General features: G+C 36.4%; 1 protein-coding gene across 1 annotated transcript in view; it reads left to right on the top strand.

Moving 5' to 3' along the window:
• Window positions 1-16,410, top strand: part of CAMK4 (calcium/calmodulin dependent protein kinase IV) — a 1,096,576-nt gene that overhangs the window by 771,409 nt on the left and 308,757 nt on the right. The window lies entirely within an intron of this gene.

Below are 16,410 nucleotides of genomic sequence, written 5' to 3'. Positions count from 1 at the left end.
CAAAATAATCTTTACATTAGTGACATTCATTCAGTTCAAATCTTTAAACTGGGTTTTATAAGCCAAAATAAAGGCAGTGAATATTAATTTTGTAAAGTTGCATAAACAGCTTATCATATCTCAGTAACCATTCAAGCAAAACACATACTGCCAGCCGGATTTTCATTATACAGCTGTGAGCTTTCATATGAGGCTATGCAGTTCTTTTTGTATTACCTGAGTGCTATTTAAAAATATTTTGAGAAATATGAACATTTTTAAAATACAAATAATATTCAGTATCTCTTTAGCTGCATTAGACAGAGGTTAGATATCGATACAATTATGTTTGCCATTATGTATACTTTAAGATTAAATATTCTGATACCTTATATGCGGCATGGTTTTGGAATTATTAATACAAATATGAACAAGCAATATTTGACACCTAGAGGCGTCAGCAGGCATTAACTGCAGAAACATCTGGAGGCACAGTCAGCTATAATGAGTTAATGATTATTACAATGTAATTTAATCTAACCTGCAGTGTATTGTCATTACCTACTGAAACTTCACAGCTGGCATTAGACCATCTGTTCTGCTGACATCCTGACAATGGTGTTATTATCCTCATTTCGATACACTTAGGCACAGCAAAGGAAGACGAAACACCTGCACCTAATTTAATCCCATTTTCATGTTATAAAACCTGAAATGGGCATGAGCATGTAAAGCTGAACAGAAGTTAGCATTTGACATTTCATTACCTGGTTTCTCCATTTCTGTTTACATGTTACTATTATTATTTGCAGTAGTAAGACTGATGATATCATAGTATGATCATTTTCAAACATGAACTGTGCTTATTTTATTTAGATTATCATTATTATTGTTATATGTTATGCAATACATTAGTAATCGAATTACATAAACATAAAGGAGAATACCCTTCAAAGTTGTCATAAAAAGATTTAGTAACTGTCTATGTTTAAGATCATGAAATGGGTGAGTGTCACTTTTTTGTGCAACTAAATAAATGTAGCAATGCAGTGATTTTGCCTGTTTATTCTACAGACTGATTGTGTCCAAGATCCTGAACTATAGTTTCATTAGTATAGCTTGGTAGAATTTTTGAAGAAAGACATTAGCATTCACTATGATTTTTGAGGTAGTAAATATAAAGGCCCATTTGCCAGTTGGCCCCATAAATAATTTGTAGTCATGATTTTAAATAGTGATAGGTTTGAATGACTCCATATGCCTCAAATTATTCCCCTCCTTATGTTTCATCACTATACTCCCTTCGTTCCTTCCAGGATGGTAATATCCGCTTTTTGATTAAACCTAATTTAATAAGTCTTACCCATACCTCTGTCATTCTGTCACCCTGAGCATCCAAACTTCTACCAGAACCCCATTCATGCCAGGGGATTTACTGTAGTTTTGTGCCTTTAAAACCCCTATCAGCTCTTCTTTGTTGCCTCTCCTAGACGACCGTCCCCAGCCTTTCCTCCATCTTAGGTAAAGGCAGTGTATCAAGAAATGTTTTAACTATCCCTGCTGTCTCAATTGAACGATGCTGCCCTTTATAAATTCTTCATAATGATTGCTGAACAGCCTCACTGTACCTACCGATATCCTTTTAACCACCACTGCTCATTATCCATGTACACAGTAATAGTTCTCTCTATGTTCTAGTGTCTTAACCCAACCACTAGTGGCCTTATTGTCTTGGATGAATTTGTACCAAAAGTCTCCATAACTGCCACACTTACAGCTAATATCCTTTCATCTTCCACTCAGTGTTCTTATGATAGTAATATCCATAGCCTGTTCTGCTCTTTAATTCAAAGTAAATCTCTTTTTCTCTGGTGTTCCCTTAATTGCTTACATCTATGTCTCCTTCTTATTCTGTGTTTTCCTCTTTTTTTCTTTGACTTCTCTGTCTTCTCCTATAACATATTTTAATTTTAGCTATTCCCAGTTCTGAATGGGCACTTCTAACACTTGCAGTAAACCCATCTGTTTCTCAGCCATCCAGCCAGTGAAAGTTTTTTTTTGTTTTAACAGACGTAATGAAAATCTCCAATGTCTTTCCCTTATTGCCCCATTTCCCAATTTGAAGTTTAGCAAAGCATAAGCATGATCCATGTAAATTATCAGTCCTAGCGCCATTTATTCTACCAATTGTTTATGTTCCTTTGAAATTACAGTGTTGTCAGTCCTTGAACATTTTTTCCTTTTAGGACTATGTGTGCCTGCCTTCATCAGGTCTCCCATAAACTAACCAGGCGTCTATCAAACCAAATGTTTTCAATAATGTAGCACTCCCTCCTTCTTTTCTTAACTGTTTTCCACCTGTTACATTTTTTGCCAATTCCCTGTCATAAAATGTCACATTCCTGTCTCTTATTATTATCAAAACTCCCTGAAAATTACTATTTGTAATATTTTATCCCTAGCATTCATTAATCTAAATTTTGGATGCATATAGAATAATGCTATTTTTATAAAGTTTCCTGTATTACAGACCTTCCAACCAGACAAACAGCCTCCCTTATCCTGTATAAAACAGTTCTTTCACTCACTTCTTTGACTTTGCCACTAGAGGGCATACTCCTCCCTTTCTTGCTCCTAAGTATGTTAAGCTCCTCACAGCCATATAGCCTTGTCAGTCCAGCTTTTTATACTCCTCTACTGTGAGGTCGATTTCTTGTAAGGGTGTTCCTCCTACTCCTAGTCTTCTTACTGTGTTAATAATTCATTCTCTCTTTACTGGATTTGATAAACCCATAACATTCCAGGATGAAATACTCGCTTCCCACAGTACTGGCTTTTTTAACACTTCCCCTACGCTTTTTTCACTAATCCTGCCAACAAGTCCTGCCAAACATAATGACTGCATGTCCTAATTTTACTCCCAACTTGTTGCTTGTTTTCACTTCCTTGTACATTCAGTCTGCTTTCTGTCTAGCTAATTGTTGCTACCTAATTAATCTTTCACTGATAACATGTCCTAACATTAAACAGAGTAACAAAGTTATTAATATTCATTTTCCTACAAACTATGTATAAATTTTCTTTTCACAGTATAGGTCTGCTGACCTAATAGCACTCAGCTCTTTTGTCTTTACTTGCACCCAGTGGCCTCAGGTAGTAGTTTACAGAGACAAATTCGATCCTTTACTCTTCTCTTCCAGCTATAACCCATATTCTGTCTACTGTGTTTAGAGTGTTCCCTCGCACCTTGCCAACCGTGTACATTCTTAGCTTATTTGCCATTTTTTGGAGTCACGCTTTTCATCATTGCTGCACTGCATTACGAGACTACTAGTGTTCCCTTATTTGACCCCCAAATCGTCTTCTTACGCACATGTCTTAAAATACTCCCTCACTGTACTACATTATGCAGTCAGTATAAAATAAACAGACACACTATCTGTTTCCCCTATTCACTTCCATCTTATTTAAGCTTTCTATTTTTACAAATATGTTTTTGTAAATGTTGAACACCTGTAATGGGGAAGATATATCTGGACATCACGTTCATTACAATTCTTTTTCTTTAAAAGATAAGGAGAAACAAAAGAGAGGGAGAAAAGTAAGGCTCCAAATGGTTTAACCTACCCCTACCCCCATAGGAAGATACCAACTCTTGGATGTCTGAACTCTTCTACCCACAATGTGCACAATATATCTAATTCAGTCTATTAACTAACTGAGTAATATTTTAGAAATTAAACCACAAGGCAAGGAAAACTTGTAAATTAAAAACCAGGAACCTTGACTGGATCACAAACTCCTTTAATACACTCAAAAGACAAACTCCTTTAGACATTTAACAGACATTTAACAGACATAAATATCAACTAAGCGCTTTCACCCAGTGTGCATCATGGGTTTCTTCTTAATGTTTTTAGTGCAGCAGCTACTTTTTATATCATTACTTATACATCAATTACCCAATCAAATTCAATACAGATAAACTTCATTAATTAGTCTCAATATATAAATAAATAAATAAGACAAATAAAATGACTAATCAGTATTACATAACTTTAAAAAAATGTATAGCTATAAGTATATCAGTGTTAAAATTTAAAAATGCTATTATATTTATAAATATATATGAATAATTTAATCATTAAACATTCTGTTGTTTATAATAATAAAAATATATAAATAAATATAACTTACTTTAAATAGTATATGATTTTAACTTTAAATAAGAAACAATTGATACATGCTCATTAATCCATGGCTCATTACATGCATCTAATCTTAACTGCCATAAACATTCTTTCAATTCTAATAATGCATTAACATCACCTTCATTGCTACTACCCTGTGGTATTCTATCAATCACAAAAAACAAGAATCTTTTAAAATTTGTACATTTCATACTATGCATATATAATGAACTTGTGCTTTTCTTATTTCTAATATCCCTGTCATGTTCTGCAATTCTGTCTTTTAACTTTCTTATAGTCTTACCTATGTAAAAGGCTGGACATGACAAACATGTTGCTAAATAGACAACTAGTTTTGTATTGCAGTTAACATGACCAGGGCATCTAATAGTAGGATTATGATGTTTAATACTAACATAAGGTCCGTCGTTTATGAACCTACATCCTCGACAGAAACCACATTTCTTCATTTGTGAATGTGTATGGTTAGTTTCACTTTCAAAGTGTTCTTTTAAATTTTTTCCTCTGGTATACACAATAGTTGGAGCATTACCTATGTATTGTGTTACTTCTAATTGGTTGTTAAATACTGTTTTCCATACTTCGTTAACACTATCAACCACCATATTGATGTTGTTTGTAAATGGTAACTGTAGTAAACTTACTTTTAAAAAATCATCTTTTTTCTCTTCATTCTTTCCGTTGGATATACCATACTTAATAATCGGCCTAAAACTAGTATTTCTCTTAGAATGTATTTCCTTTTTAATTTGATCCAGCAATACATTTGGATAACCCCTATCTCTCAATAATTGCATCAGGAATTCTATTTGTAAACCAAATTCCCTATCTTCACTTATGATCCTAGATAGCTTTACCATCTGTCCTTTAACCAGATTTCGTTTTTGAAAATACGGATGACAGCTATCGAAGTGAAGATAGGAATTTGAAAAGGTTTTTTTCCTGTGTATAGTTGATTCAATTCCCTCTACCGTTTTGTACAATTTTATGTCTAGATATTCACATTCTTTTTCATTAAAGCTACTTGTAAATTTCAAGAAAGATGTAGTACTTTTTAGGTAATCCATAAATTCCTTCATTTCTTCTTTTGTTCCCTTCCAGAATATTAATATATCGTCCAAAAATCTCAAATAAATACTAATTTTAGGCCAAAAAGTACTTTTAAAAACATACCTACTTTCCCACATGGCTAGTACAAGGTTGGCGAAAACAGGGGCACATCTTGCCCCCATTGCTACACCAGAACTTTGTTTGTAATGTTCTCCACAAAATTGAAAAAAATTATTTTCAAGTACCATCTCCATTAAATCAACTAGTAATCTACGCTTAACAGTATGAAAATTACTGTAAGCTTCCAAACTTGCCTCAAAATATTCCAATCCTTCTTCTAGTGGTATCACTGAAAATAAATTAATAATATCTATCGTGACCATGTTAGTATTTATGAGTTGTTCTTTATCCACATCTTTAAGTGTATCTAAACAATGCCATGAATCTTTTAATATATGTTTAATGTTTTTAATTACCTCACCACATTGAACATCAATATAATGTGCCAAAGCTTCTGTTTTTGATTGTTTGGCTGAAACTATTGGTCTGAAGGGAGGATTTGAGATACTTTTGTGTACCTTTATTCCAAATATAGATGGTGTAATAGGATATTCCATTGTTAAATAGTCATGCTCTTGTTTAGTTATTATACCTTCAGTAAATAGTTCATACAACTGCCAGTCTATTTTTGTGTATGCTTTTGTCATATCATATTTAGAGACCCTTGTGTATGTCGTCTCATCATTAAGCATTTCTGCCATCTTGTGCTGATAATCTGTTGTACTCATAATCACCACCCCTCCCCCTTTGTCTGGTTTCATAATTCTTTGCGAATTTGAAGTACTCAATTCCCTCAGACAAAACCTTTCTGCCTCTGTCAGGTTGTCCCTAGTGCTTTGCATATTCTTATAAATTTTCCTTAAGTGTGTTTCACAAAAAGTTTCAAAAAGGTGAATAATGGGGTGGTTAGGTAGAATAAATATACTAGGCCTCTTTAACCTCAGATTATTACTTTTTAAGTTAGAAATAGTATCTGTAGATTTCTTAAAAAACATCTTTAAATTTAACTGTCTAGCATACATTTTTATATTTAATAAAACCTTCCCTATGTCTAAATTAAAAGTTGGAATAAACTTAAAACCTTTTCTAAATAAAGATAAAAAATTGGAATCAAAAGTTATTTCACTATAATTGTACACAGAAAAACCTCCCTCAGTAACAATTTCATAATGTAGTTCATGATGCTCTTCTGTGTCCATAAAATCATCTATAAAAACAGTATTATTCTTGGTGCTAGCCTCACTGTTATATTTGCCAATAGGTTTTGCTAAATCATTGTGCATTTGTTTGTATGGTAGAGCTATTTCAGAATTTAGTGCAAAAACTTCTACTACTTCGTTTAAAGTGCAATGTGCTATGTCATATTTATTAAGTATATTTTCTATCTGTATCTGCCCCTGTTGTTGTGTGCGTAATATTGAGTTTGACCTCTGTTCCGCTCCCTCAGGCATTGACTGCCACTATTCCCCTGCCCCTTTCAGAATTTAAGGATGGAATCAGATTCACTCTGTCTAGACATTCATCTTTCGAATAAACAAGGGCATCTCATGAGATTGCGCAGCTTTTGGTACTTATGCTTTGTACCTCTGTGATTTAAGCACAGCATGCAGGCCAGTGCTTTCAGAATTCAGTCTCCCTGGTGCCACTCTTACTTCTTCTGGGCTAGTGAGTGACTTTGTTCTTTCAGTCTCAAGCAGGTATATGTTTATTGTCATCCTATAGTGAAGTCTTCTGATCTCATATTGTCTTTGTATGAGGATGAAGGCTGCTCTGTTTTGTCTGATTACAGCTGGGTAGTCTTGCTCAGCAAACACATTCACTTCTCCAAATTAATGCCTGATCCCGGTTTCCATATTTCTGAAAATCACCTTTTCCTTCAATACAAAGGTAATAAATCAGCCTATTATTGGGTGAAGATTACTATTGTCAGACTTGTTTGGGATCCGTGTCATCCAATATGCCCTTTCTAGCTGGAATTCCTCTTCTGGAATTCAAGTCCATTTAGCCAACAGTGCAGTTATAAACCCTTGCAGTATTTATTTTCTTTGTTTTCTAGGATGCCATAAAAGTGAATGTGAATGCTCTTACATCTAGCCCTGTCTTCCTGATCAGTAGGCAGTGCTTCCATTAAAGCTAATTTTGCTTCAGAAACAACCATTCTTTCCTTAAATTTCTAATTTTTGTGAATTAGATTTTGTTATAAATTGAAATGCTTGTTCACCACTTCAGTTACTCTGCTATAGGTCTATCACTTTTCTTGTTTTTTTCCAGTTTAGTCGTATAAGTTAACTTTTACAGTTTCCCTCCATACTATGTCATTGTCTGGGGCCACTAACATGATCCAAGTGAGAATCTTTCTGATATATATTATGCGTCTTTTATATTCACCTTTTCTGACATTTGGTCACTTCACACACTAAGAACTTGCAACATCCACTTGCAGTTTTTTTCTGTGATTATAACTGAAATTATGGGATTTAAAATAGATAGCTGAGTGAAGTGATTAAAGTCCCAAGCTATCCAAGCTACACCATACTGGATACACCATACTTCCTCACAATTTAGATTTTTTTAAATTTTGTTACATAAAAGCTTTTCTAGTAGCTTGAATGGAGGAGAAAAGTTAGCAACAGGTTATTGTTATCGAGGGCTTGCATGACTATAGACTTTGAGAAAAGGTATGATAATAGAAGACTTCCAGACATTTGAAACTACATGGTACATATAAAAAGATGAAAGATATCAGTAAGTGTGTGAGCTGTGAAGGTGAAGGCTTTTTTGAGAATCATGGTTTAAAAAAGAGCTTGAGAAATAAAATTCTACTAGGAATTTTTAATTGGAGTAAATAAATGGAATGTCTATAAATAAGTCTGAGGTTGAGTAAAAGATGTGAGAAGCAGTGGTAATTAGAAAGTCTGTGAGTTAGGGGGAAGATAAGAAAAGGAGTCCTTAAGCAAACAGTGGGGAGTTAAATACTGAATGAGGTTTACTGTGGGCCTCTAACATAGGGAAGGGTTAAAACTCTAGAGCTTCTTACAGTCATTCTGGTTTGTCTTTGTATGTTTTGAAAAGGGAGACAGAGGACTGATTATTTGTGGATTTCCATTTCACCAAGAATTGTCTTATACAAGCATTAATGCATTGTCTCAAGTGTCTGTTAGCCGTGGACAGTGGTTGCTCCCAAGTCTATCTTTTTTTTTTCATCTGGATAGAATGACTCTTGGACTTGACAGAGTATAGCTAAGAATAGGATGAGGATATCATATGGGAGATCTGGGAGTGTGAATAGCAAAATAGTGAAGTGGATGGACAGAGTTATGTGATCTTAGGGGCAGAACTAGTTGAATGAAGATAAGAGTTATGAAAGTAGAAAGTCAGGTAGAACTCTGAGGAGTGGTGGACAGAGGAGAAAAAGACAGATATTATGCAAGGAAAATAAAATGTGTGGTATGTATGTGCACAGACTATTGTTGTATTACTGACCCCTGACATAACTTAGTGCTCAAAAATGTTAAAGCATTTTGTTAAAAGAAGGTGCCAACTTGGGTCAAAAGAGTGGATTATAAAGTTTAATGCAGAAGTTTAAAAACAAGTTGGTGAATGAGTCAGAAAGCTTATAATTTGTACATGAGAATGAAATATGCAAAATGTGAGGACAGAAGAGAAAAAAGAGAAGAAAGTTGTTACAGGGTAAGAAATGTAGTAAAGTTGGACAAAAAACAAAGGCAGTTGTAGTGTATAGTTGTGTTGTTTATAGTAGAATGGTTAGAGACGCGACAAGATGGAAAGAAAGGACAAAACAGTGGTCCTTATCATATTTACTGCCACCACCACCATCATCATCATTATCATCATCAGCCCCCTTTTTCCCATTTTTTTCTACATGAGGTCGGGGTATCGTGTTAACTGCTGCCAACTCTCTCAATTCAGTGCCACACTCCTGACTTCTTCAGCACTCATGACTGACAATCATAGATGTTCTTTCACACAATCCATCCACCTCTCTGCTGGATGTCCTCACTTCCTCTTACCTTCCTCCTGTCTGCCCAAATCTTCCTCACCAGATTGTCTTCTGCTTTTCTGCATGTATCCAAACCACAGTAATCTGTTCTCTTTGATCTTTTCTGCAATTGGAGCTACTTTGGCTTCTGCTCTTAAGTCCTCACGTCTTTGTCTCTCCCACAGTGTGCATCCTACCACCTTTCTTGGGCATTTCATTTCCATCACCTCCAGCTTCTTCAACTGTTTTGCCTTTACTGCCAAGGTTTCTGTACCATATAGTAGTACTGGTTGCGCCATTGTCTTGTACACCTTCCTTTTCAGCTTCTTTGGCATTCTTCTGTCATAGACTACACCTGATACTCTATGCCAGTTGGCTGCAGCCCCTCTGATTCTAGCTTTGACCTCTTCATTCAGACTTCCTTTCTCCTCAACCACCCCTCCCAGATACTTGAAGCTGTTTACCTGTTCCACTGTCTTCCCTTCTATCTCTATTCTCAGCTTCTTCGGATTTCCCCAATTTACTGCCATTACCACCATCTTATCTGTGCTTAGTTTCATTTCATGTGCTTTCAGGTTTGCATTCCATTCTCCTATCCATTGCTGAAGTTCTAGCTCAGAGTCTGCCTGTACTGCCACATCATATGCATACAGCAACTTTGTTGATCTGTCCCCTCTGACATGTTTGCTAATGTAGTCCATCACCAGTGTGAACAGCAGTGGGCTCAGAGCTGAACCCTGGTGTACACTCCTCCCACTGGGAAGCCCTGTGTGCGGCCAAACACTGTTTGTACTTGAGTCATTGAGTCCTTATACATAGCCTGCACTAATTCTACCAATGTTTTTGGGACTTCAAACCACTGCAGTACTGCCCAGATCAGCTTTCATATGCTTTCTCCAAGTCTAGGAATGCCCAGTTGGACTCTTTCCTTCTCAAGTATTTGTCTCACTGCAAACACTGGGTCAATTGTGCTGTATCCTGATCTGAATCCAAACTGCTCATCTCCCATCTTACATTTGACTGCTCTGCTTATCAGTTTATCAATCACTCTCTCCAGAACTTTCATGCAATGTGATAGGAGTTTGATTCCTCTGTAATGCCCACAGTTGTGGATGTCCCCTTTGTTCTTGTACACTGGCATGAGTATGCTTATTCTCCAATCATGTGGGATATGCATTTCTCACCACACTGCTATTAGTACCCTCAGGAGCCATTTCTCCCCTATCTCACCCAGCATCTTTATCATATCTGCTGTGACCTCATCTGAGCCTGCTGCTTTCCCTGACTTTATTTTCCTTAGTGCTATTCTTACTTCTTCTAGGGTGGGCTCTTCTTCTTCTCTCATTGTAGGCAGTGTCTGGGGCAGTACAGCTTCTTTTGGGTTTTCTTCATTCAGAAACTGCTGGAAATACTTCTTCCATCTGCCTTTGATGTCCTGTGGACTGGTGAGCAGGTTGTTGCTGGCATCCCTTATGAAGCATGTCTGACTATCTTCTTTATCTTTCTGTCTTTGCCTTGTAACCTGATATAGTTTCTTTGTGCCCCTTACTGAGTCACTTTCCAGAAGCTGGTAGAGTGCCTCCGGTGCCGTATTCTTTGCTATTGCAACTCCTTTCTTAGCTTCTTTGTTAGCCAACCAGTAGTCCTTCCTAGCCTGGTCAGTCTTTTCTATCTACCACATCTTCCTACACTCCTCCTTTCTTTTGCTGCCACCAAAAGTGACATAAGTTGCAAACGATCTTACCTTAAGTCAGTTTCTGTTAGAAATTTAAAGAAAAGACAGAGTATAATAACAAATGATAAATAGGGAATTTGAAAAAGAGACAGGGCTCAAAAAAGTGCATTAAAGCAGCTCATGAATAGGCCTTACTTTAACAATGGCTACAATCACTGTATTTATCTTTTTTTTGTATATATATTTATGGTTTGATGACTGGTTTCCAAATGAATATGAGGTCCAATTTCAGTGGAGGCCTGGGGAGAAAAGCACCAAGTACACTAACCACTGATAGGAAGGAACATTTGTGACAAATAAAAGTATACAATACATAATTATTACAAAGACGTATAACAGGAAATTACCTGTATAGAAAGATTACAGAGCATGAAAGACAGATATTACAGCTGAGAAGTGTACACTGTAAAAGGATCGATACAGTCAACGAGATAATATACAATTAAACTCAACCCAACTCCTGAAAGTTTTCACTGAGAACTTTGTCATTGTGCAGTAGCCTGTTGTCACTACATCCAATCTTGACCCTGATAGAGCAGGACCTCTGCAACAAGGCTTAACTCCCAAAAGAGTCATTGTGCAATGTATGCAAGTTTAACATGAAGAACCTTGCTGTGTATTAACTAGTCAAATACATGCTCGCCCTGTGCTGGAACTAGGCTATGATATCCCCCCAAAGGAGAAGTCCATGCATTGTCATGACCACCTACTAAGCTGGCCACTGCCCCTTCTCTTGACCAATAGATTACATAGCACATATGCCAGTTACGTAATCTCCCTAGCTTCCTGGTTTCTACATTCAGTAAATGAAGGAAAACCTGTGTTACTTTGTGTCTGCTTGTTAATTGCTCTGTACCATCTATAAACTAATTGCTCTCTGTAATAATTGAGGTTGGGGAGCCATCTACCTTATGCCTAATTCCTAGCCACCCTCTTACTCTACCATTATACTTCCCAGATATACATTGCAGCTGTGACACCCATTTCCTAACCCTCCCTGTTCAATTTTATTACTATCATACAAGTAGTCCTGTTTATATTTTCATATTTCACAACTTACATTTAGCATCCTTCCCAACAACCTTTGTCCCTCCCATACTGCTTTGCACTGTATCCATTCATACTCAGATCCCTCTGCAACAGTACCTTTTTTTTACTCTACATTTCCGCTTCTACTTTCCCCAAATAAACTTCCTATCTTTTCTACATCCTCATACTCTAGCCTTTCAAGCCCAAAAAATACTAGGACAACCTAACCTTCCTTCTTAGAAAATACTTCCTTCCTAGTTACCTTCTCCCAGCTTTCAGACTTCAACACCACTAAATATCATGCACCCCAGCAACTTCTTGCTTCCTACTTGATTTGTTCTTCCTACTACCTGACATTGATAAAATACAGATCCCTTTACTTAATCACGCTGCTCCTCAACTTATCCTCTATACTCCTCCTCCTACTGGGCCGTCTCTCATCCTACCATGACTCAGTAATAGCTCTCAGCATCTCTGTAATTCTGTCCCAACCAGCTATCCATACTTCCTCACCAAACTCTCCACATATTGCGCCAAACATATAAAATGATACTTCTCTCATTTATCCCAAATATAGACTGATTAACTCCATTTCAACTCAAATCAACATAACATTAAATGGAAAAATACTTTCCAAAAAAAAAAAAATCAGTAATACTCCAGTATACTAAAATCCTCCTAGGAGGAGACATTCACCCTAATCCTGGCCCCACCTATCACAACCAACATCAAGACAATTCTCTTCAACACTCTCCTCTAACCCCACAATGACCAACCCCTAAGCCACTAATCTAACTTTTTTTGGCATAAATATTGGAACCATAAGAAATAAAACTACTGAACTTCATGCCAGGATTACTCAGTACAATCCTAATATTTTCACTGCAACTAAAACTTGGCTTAAAGCCAAAATAAACAACTATGAAATGACACCTGCTGGCTATAATGTCATCGGCAATGACTGTATAAAGAGGAAAGGTGGTGGCATTGACTTAATATTTTCAACAACTACCACATTTCCACCTACAACAAATCAATACCAAAGTTCATCTCAGCAGAACTTTGTATTACTTTCCTAAAAATAAACAAATAAACCCAAATATGTATTACTGTCTTTTACATCCCTCCTGAGGACAATACAGCTACACTGGAGGACATCCTGCACTGGATATCCATAATTCCACAAGAAAAAAAATACTACAAGGTGATGTCAATATCAGTTGGTTGGATGTAACCTCTAACTCCTTTACATCTATCATGAACTTTTACAGTTTGACACAACTACTTAATAGCCCCACATATTATAGCAAGACATAAAGAGATCAAATTCCTTATTAGACTGGATGTCCCAATCTATACAACTAGACATCTCTCATATCTACTTAAACAGCATATTTAGAAAACAACACACAGCCTGTCCAAGTTTAACCCAGAAATATTCATCACTACCCTAATATCCATTAACTGGAACATTCTAAAAATCCTTCCCTTAAATTATGCTGTAAATTAATTTAATACAACTTTCCTAAAAATCTAAATAGCCTTGCACCTCCTAGAAGGAAGAAATTAAAAACAAGTAATGCAATATGGCTATCGTAAAAGAGTAGAATGCTAATGCAGAATAGAGAAAAATCTTGGAAAGAATGGCAAAATATAAAACACTACAATATCTTGAAAACTTTAGTATGCGCCACAACCATACTAAAAAGCAAATAAATGAAGACAAAAAAACTATACTATAATAACTTTCAGGACAATAGTAAATATAACCCTAAAAGATTATGGTCAGCCATTAAAAAAAAATCTTGCATCCCATCTAAAAATTCAACCCAAAACCCTCATCCAATAATTCACCATTCAAAACTGCAATAGAATTCAGCTCTTATATAGATAGTACACCATCCCTAACCAAGGATTCCCCAACATCCAGTCCCAACCATGCTGAACAGGCACGTATTACCACTTTCACCTTCAAACCTGTGCCCACATCCTGTATAAACAAACTAAAATAAAATTATGGTCTGCTTTAGCTGATGACCTTCCAAGTGAGTACCTTAAAACTGCTGCTGATAGCATTGCCTGTCCTGCCTCAATCTTTATAAATAAGTCAATCCAGGAATCCCACATTCACTCTCTCTGGGAAAAAAAAAATCACAAATTATTCCTCTACTGAAAAGAAAAAATTCAAAAGATATTACTAACTTTAGATGTATAGCAAATATGTTAAAAAACAATTGCTAAACTACCTGCTGCAGGACGAACTCCTATCCCCACACAACATGGCTTCCATCCTTCACATAGTGCTCACACTGCACTTCTATTCTTAAAGTGAGAGATAATTGCAAACTAATTTATTTCTTATTTCTACACTTATCTAAAAACGTTGAGGCAGTTTGTCACAGTAAACGTCTTCTTCAAATGTCCTCACTAGGTGTATCTCATTCCACCCTTCTATGGTTCAAAGGTTACCTGTTAAATAGGTATCAATCAGTAAAATGGCACTCCACCTTTTCTCTATACCTCCCAGTCACCACTGGTGTACCACAAGTTTCTGTCCTTGGTCCCCTCCTCTTTAACATTCTCACTAACAACCGTCTCACATTCACACAACAGGCCTCCCTAATGCAATAAGCAGATGACTCCACACTCATATGTACATCTGACAACCTGGCATATCTCCAAAAATTACTCAGGAAGCTTTAACAACCACTGAAACATGGCTTTGTAACTAACTCATGCTCAACCTCACCAAAATACTTTTTTCTCTAAATCCCAGCCTAATGTAAAACAAAATTTAAAATCCTCCCTCTCTTAATAGCATAACCACTGAAGTCTCTTCTCATAGCAAATTATTTAGGATGATAGTGGATGATAATCTTATATTTGACCTGCATATACAAAATTGCATAAAAAACTCACCAAAAACTAGGGATGCCTTACATAGCCAAAAAACATTCTCACCACAGCAGCTACATCTACACTTGTCACTACTTACCTCCTCCGCCACTGCTTTATGGCACCCCATCCTTAACTAACCTCCAGGCATCACAAAAAGCAAAACTTGAACAATGCTACAATAAAGTGGCTAAATTTGCAGCAAACACACCCGTCAGAACCCACCACTGTATACTATTAATCAAATGTAAGCAAATAAAAATCAATAAAAATAAAATAAATTAAATGTTGTTTATTTATATAGAGAAATTATGATCATTTATTGCAGAGAATCTGCCTTTACCATTTACTAAAAGACTTTCGGCTTTTCCAGGTTAGAGGTCAACACAGCAAAACTCCAGTCCGCTCATGATTGGCAGTAGATTTTTATAGTGCTGAGTTGCTAGCCCGACGCCCAACCTTCAAAGAGGCATGCCCATTCATGCTCGCACCTACGTGCATGTCTTTAATGTCACTCGACTGTGGGGAGGACATGCAGACTCCACACAGAAGGCGCTCCAGCGGAGAATGAATAAAAATAAAGAGCACAGCAAGCAGGTGCAGTGCAGTCAAACAGTGTTTAGAATGTACATGCATGTGACTTATGCATTCCTGGCTTCTATGTACAGATGCAATACATGCAAACAGTTGTAGTACATATACACAATTTGTGCAAGATGTAATAATGTTAGTTAGATATGGGCTGCATATGTTGTGGACAATAACACAGCTGATACTTTCAATTAAAACTGCTTGATTTACAATTAAACAACGAAACAAATACAAAAAGTAACTGCTGCAGACTTTATAGCACATATGTCTCTGATTCTTACAACATAGGTAAAATCAGTGGCTTTTATAACACTCCCATCCTGTGTTTTTAAAACTTAAAATGTTATGGTGTTTAAGCTTAAATGTTGCAGTAGCTCTGGTTCAGAGTATCAACATAAAAGCTTTACAGTGTCTGTTCTCTGGTCAGAAATTAGGCGTTTACCAGGACAATCCTCTGGCAAACTAGTCCTCTGACTTCTTTCTTTCAGAGCCAAAGCTCTGACCTCTAACTTTTCATTCATTCACAGACTTCTCCAGACTCCTTTGGAACCTCTATCTCTGATGTCAAGTTTGAGGTCAGCAGATTATCTTTTAAGTATCCTTAGGCTTATACCGGAGTACCAGTCCTAATGACAGCATGTATTTGTTTAAAGAGGGAACTATTAGTGTTCAACATAGGAACTGATAACATTAGAGGCACTTCAAATATCAAAACATATTCGATAAAAAACACTAGAATATACCCTTTATAGGTGGAGGTCACTACACTATGTTATATTTGACTCCTCCAGCTTGAAACTTTTGGTTTCTGGCCCTATAGATTGCCTGTAGGTCATTGACAGACTATTCCCATTGTGGTA

This window comes from Protopterus annectens, chromosome 2.part2 (genome assembly GCF_019279795.1).
Source record: "Protopterus annectens isolate FY-2018-M chromosome 2.part2, PAN1.0, whole genome shotgun sequence".
Taxonomy (NCBI): domain Eukaryota; kingdom Metazoa; phylum Chordata; order Ceratodontiformes; family Protopteridae; genus Protopterus; species Protopterus annectens.
The sequence above is the reverse complement of the archived record's forward strand: the minus strand, read 5'-3'. Positions and strand labels throughout refer to the sequence as shown.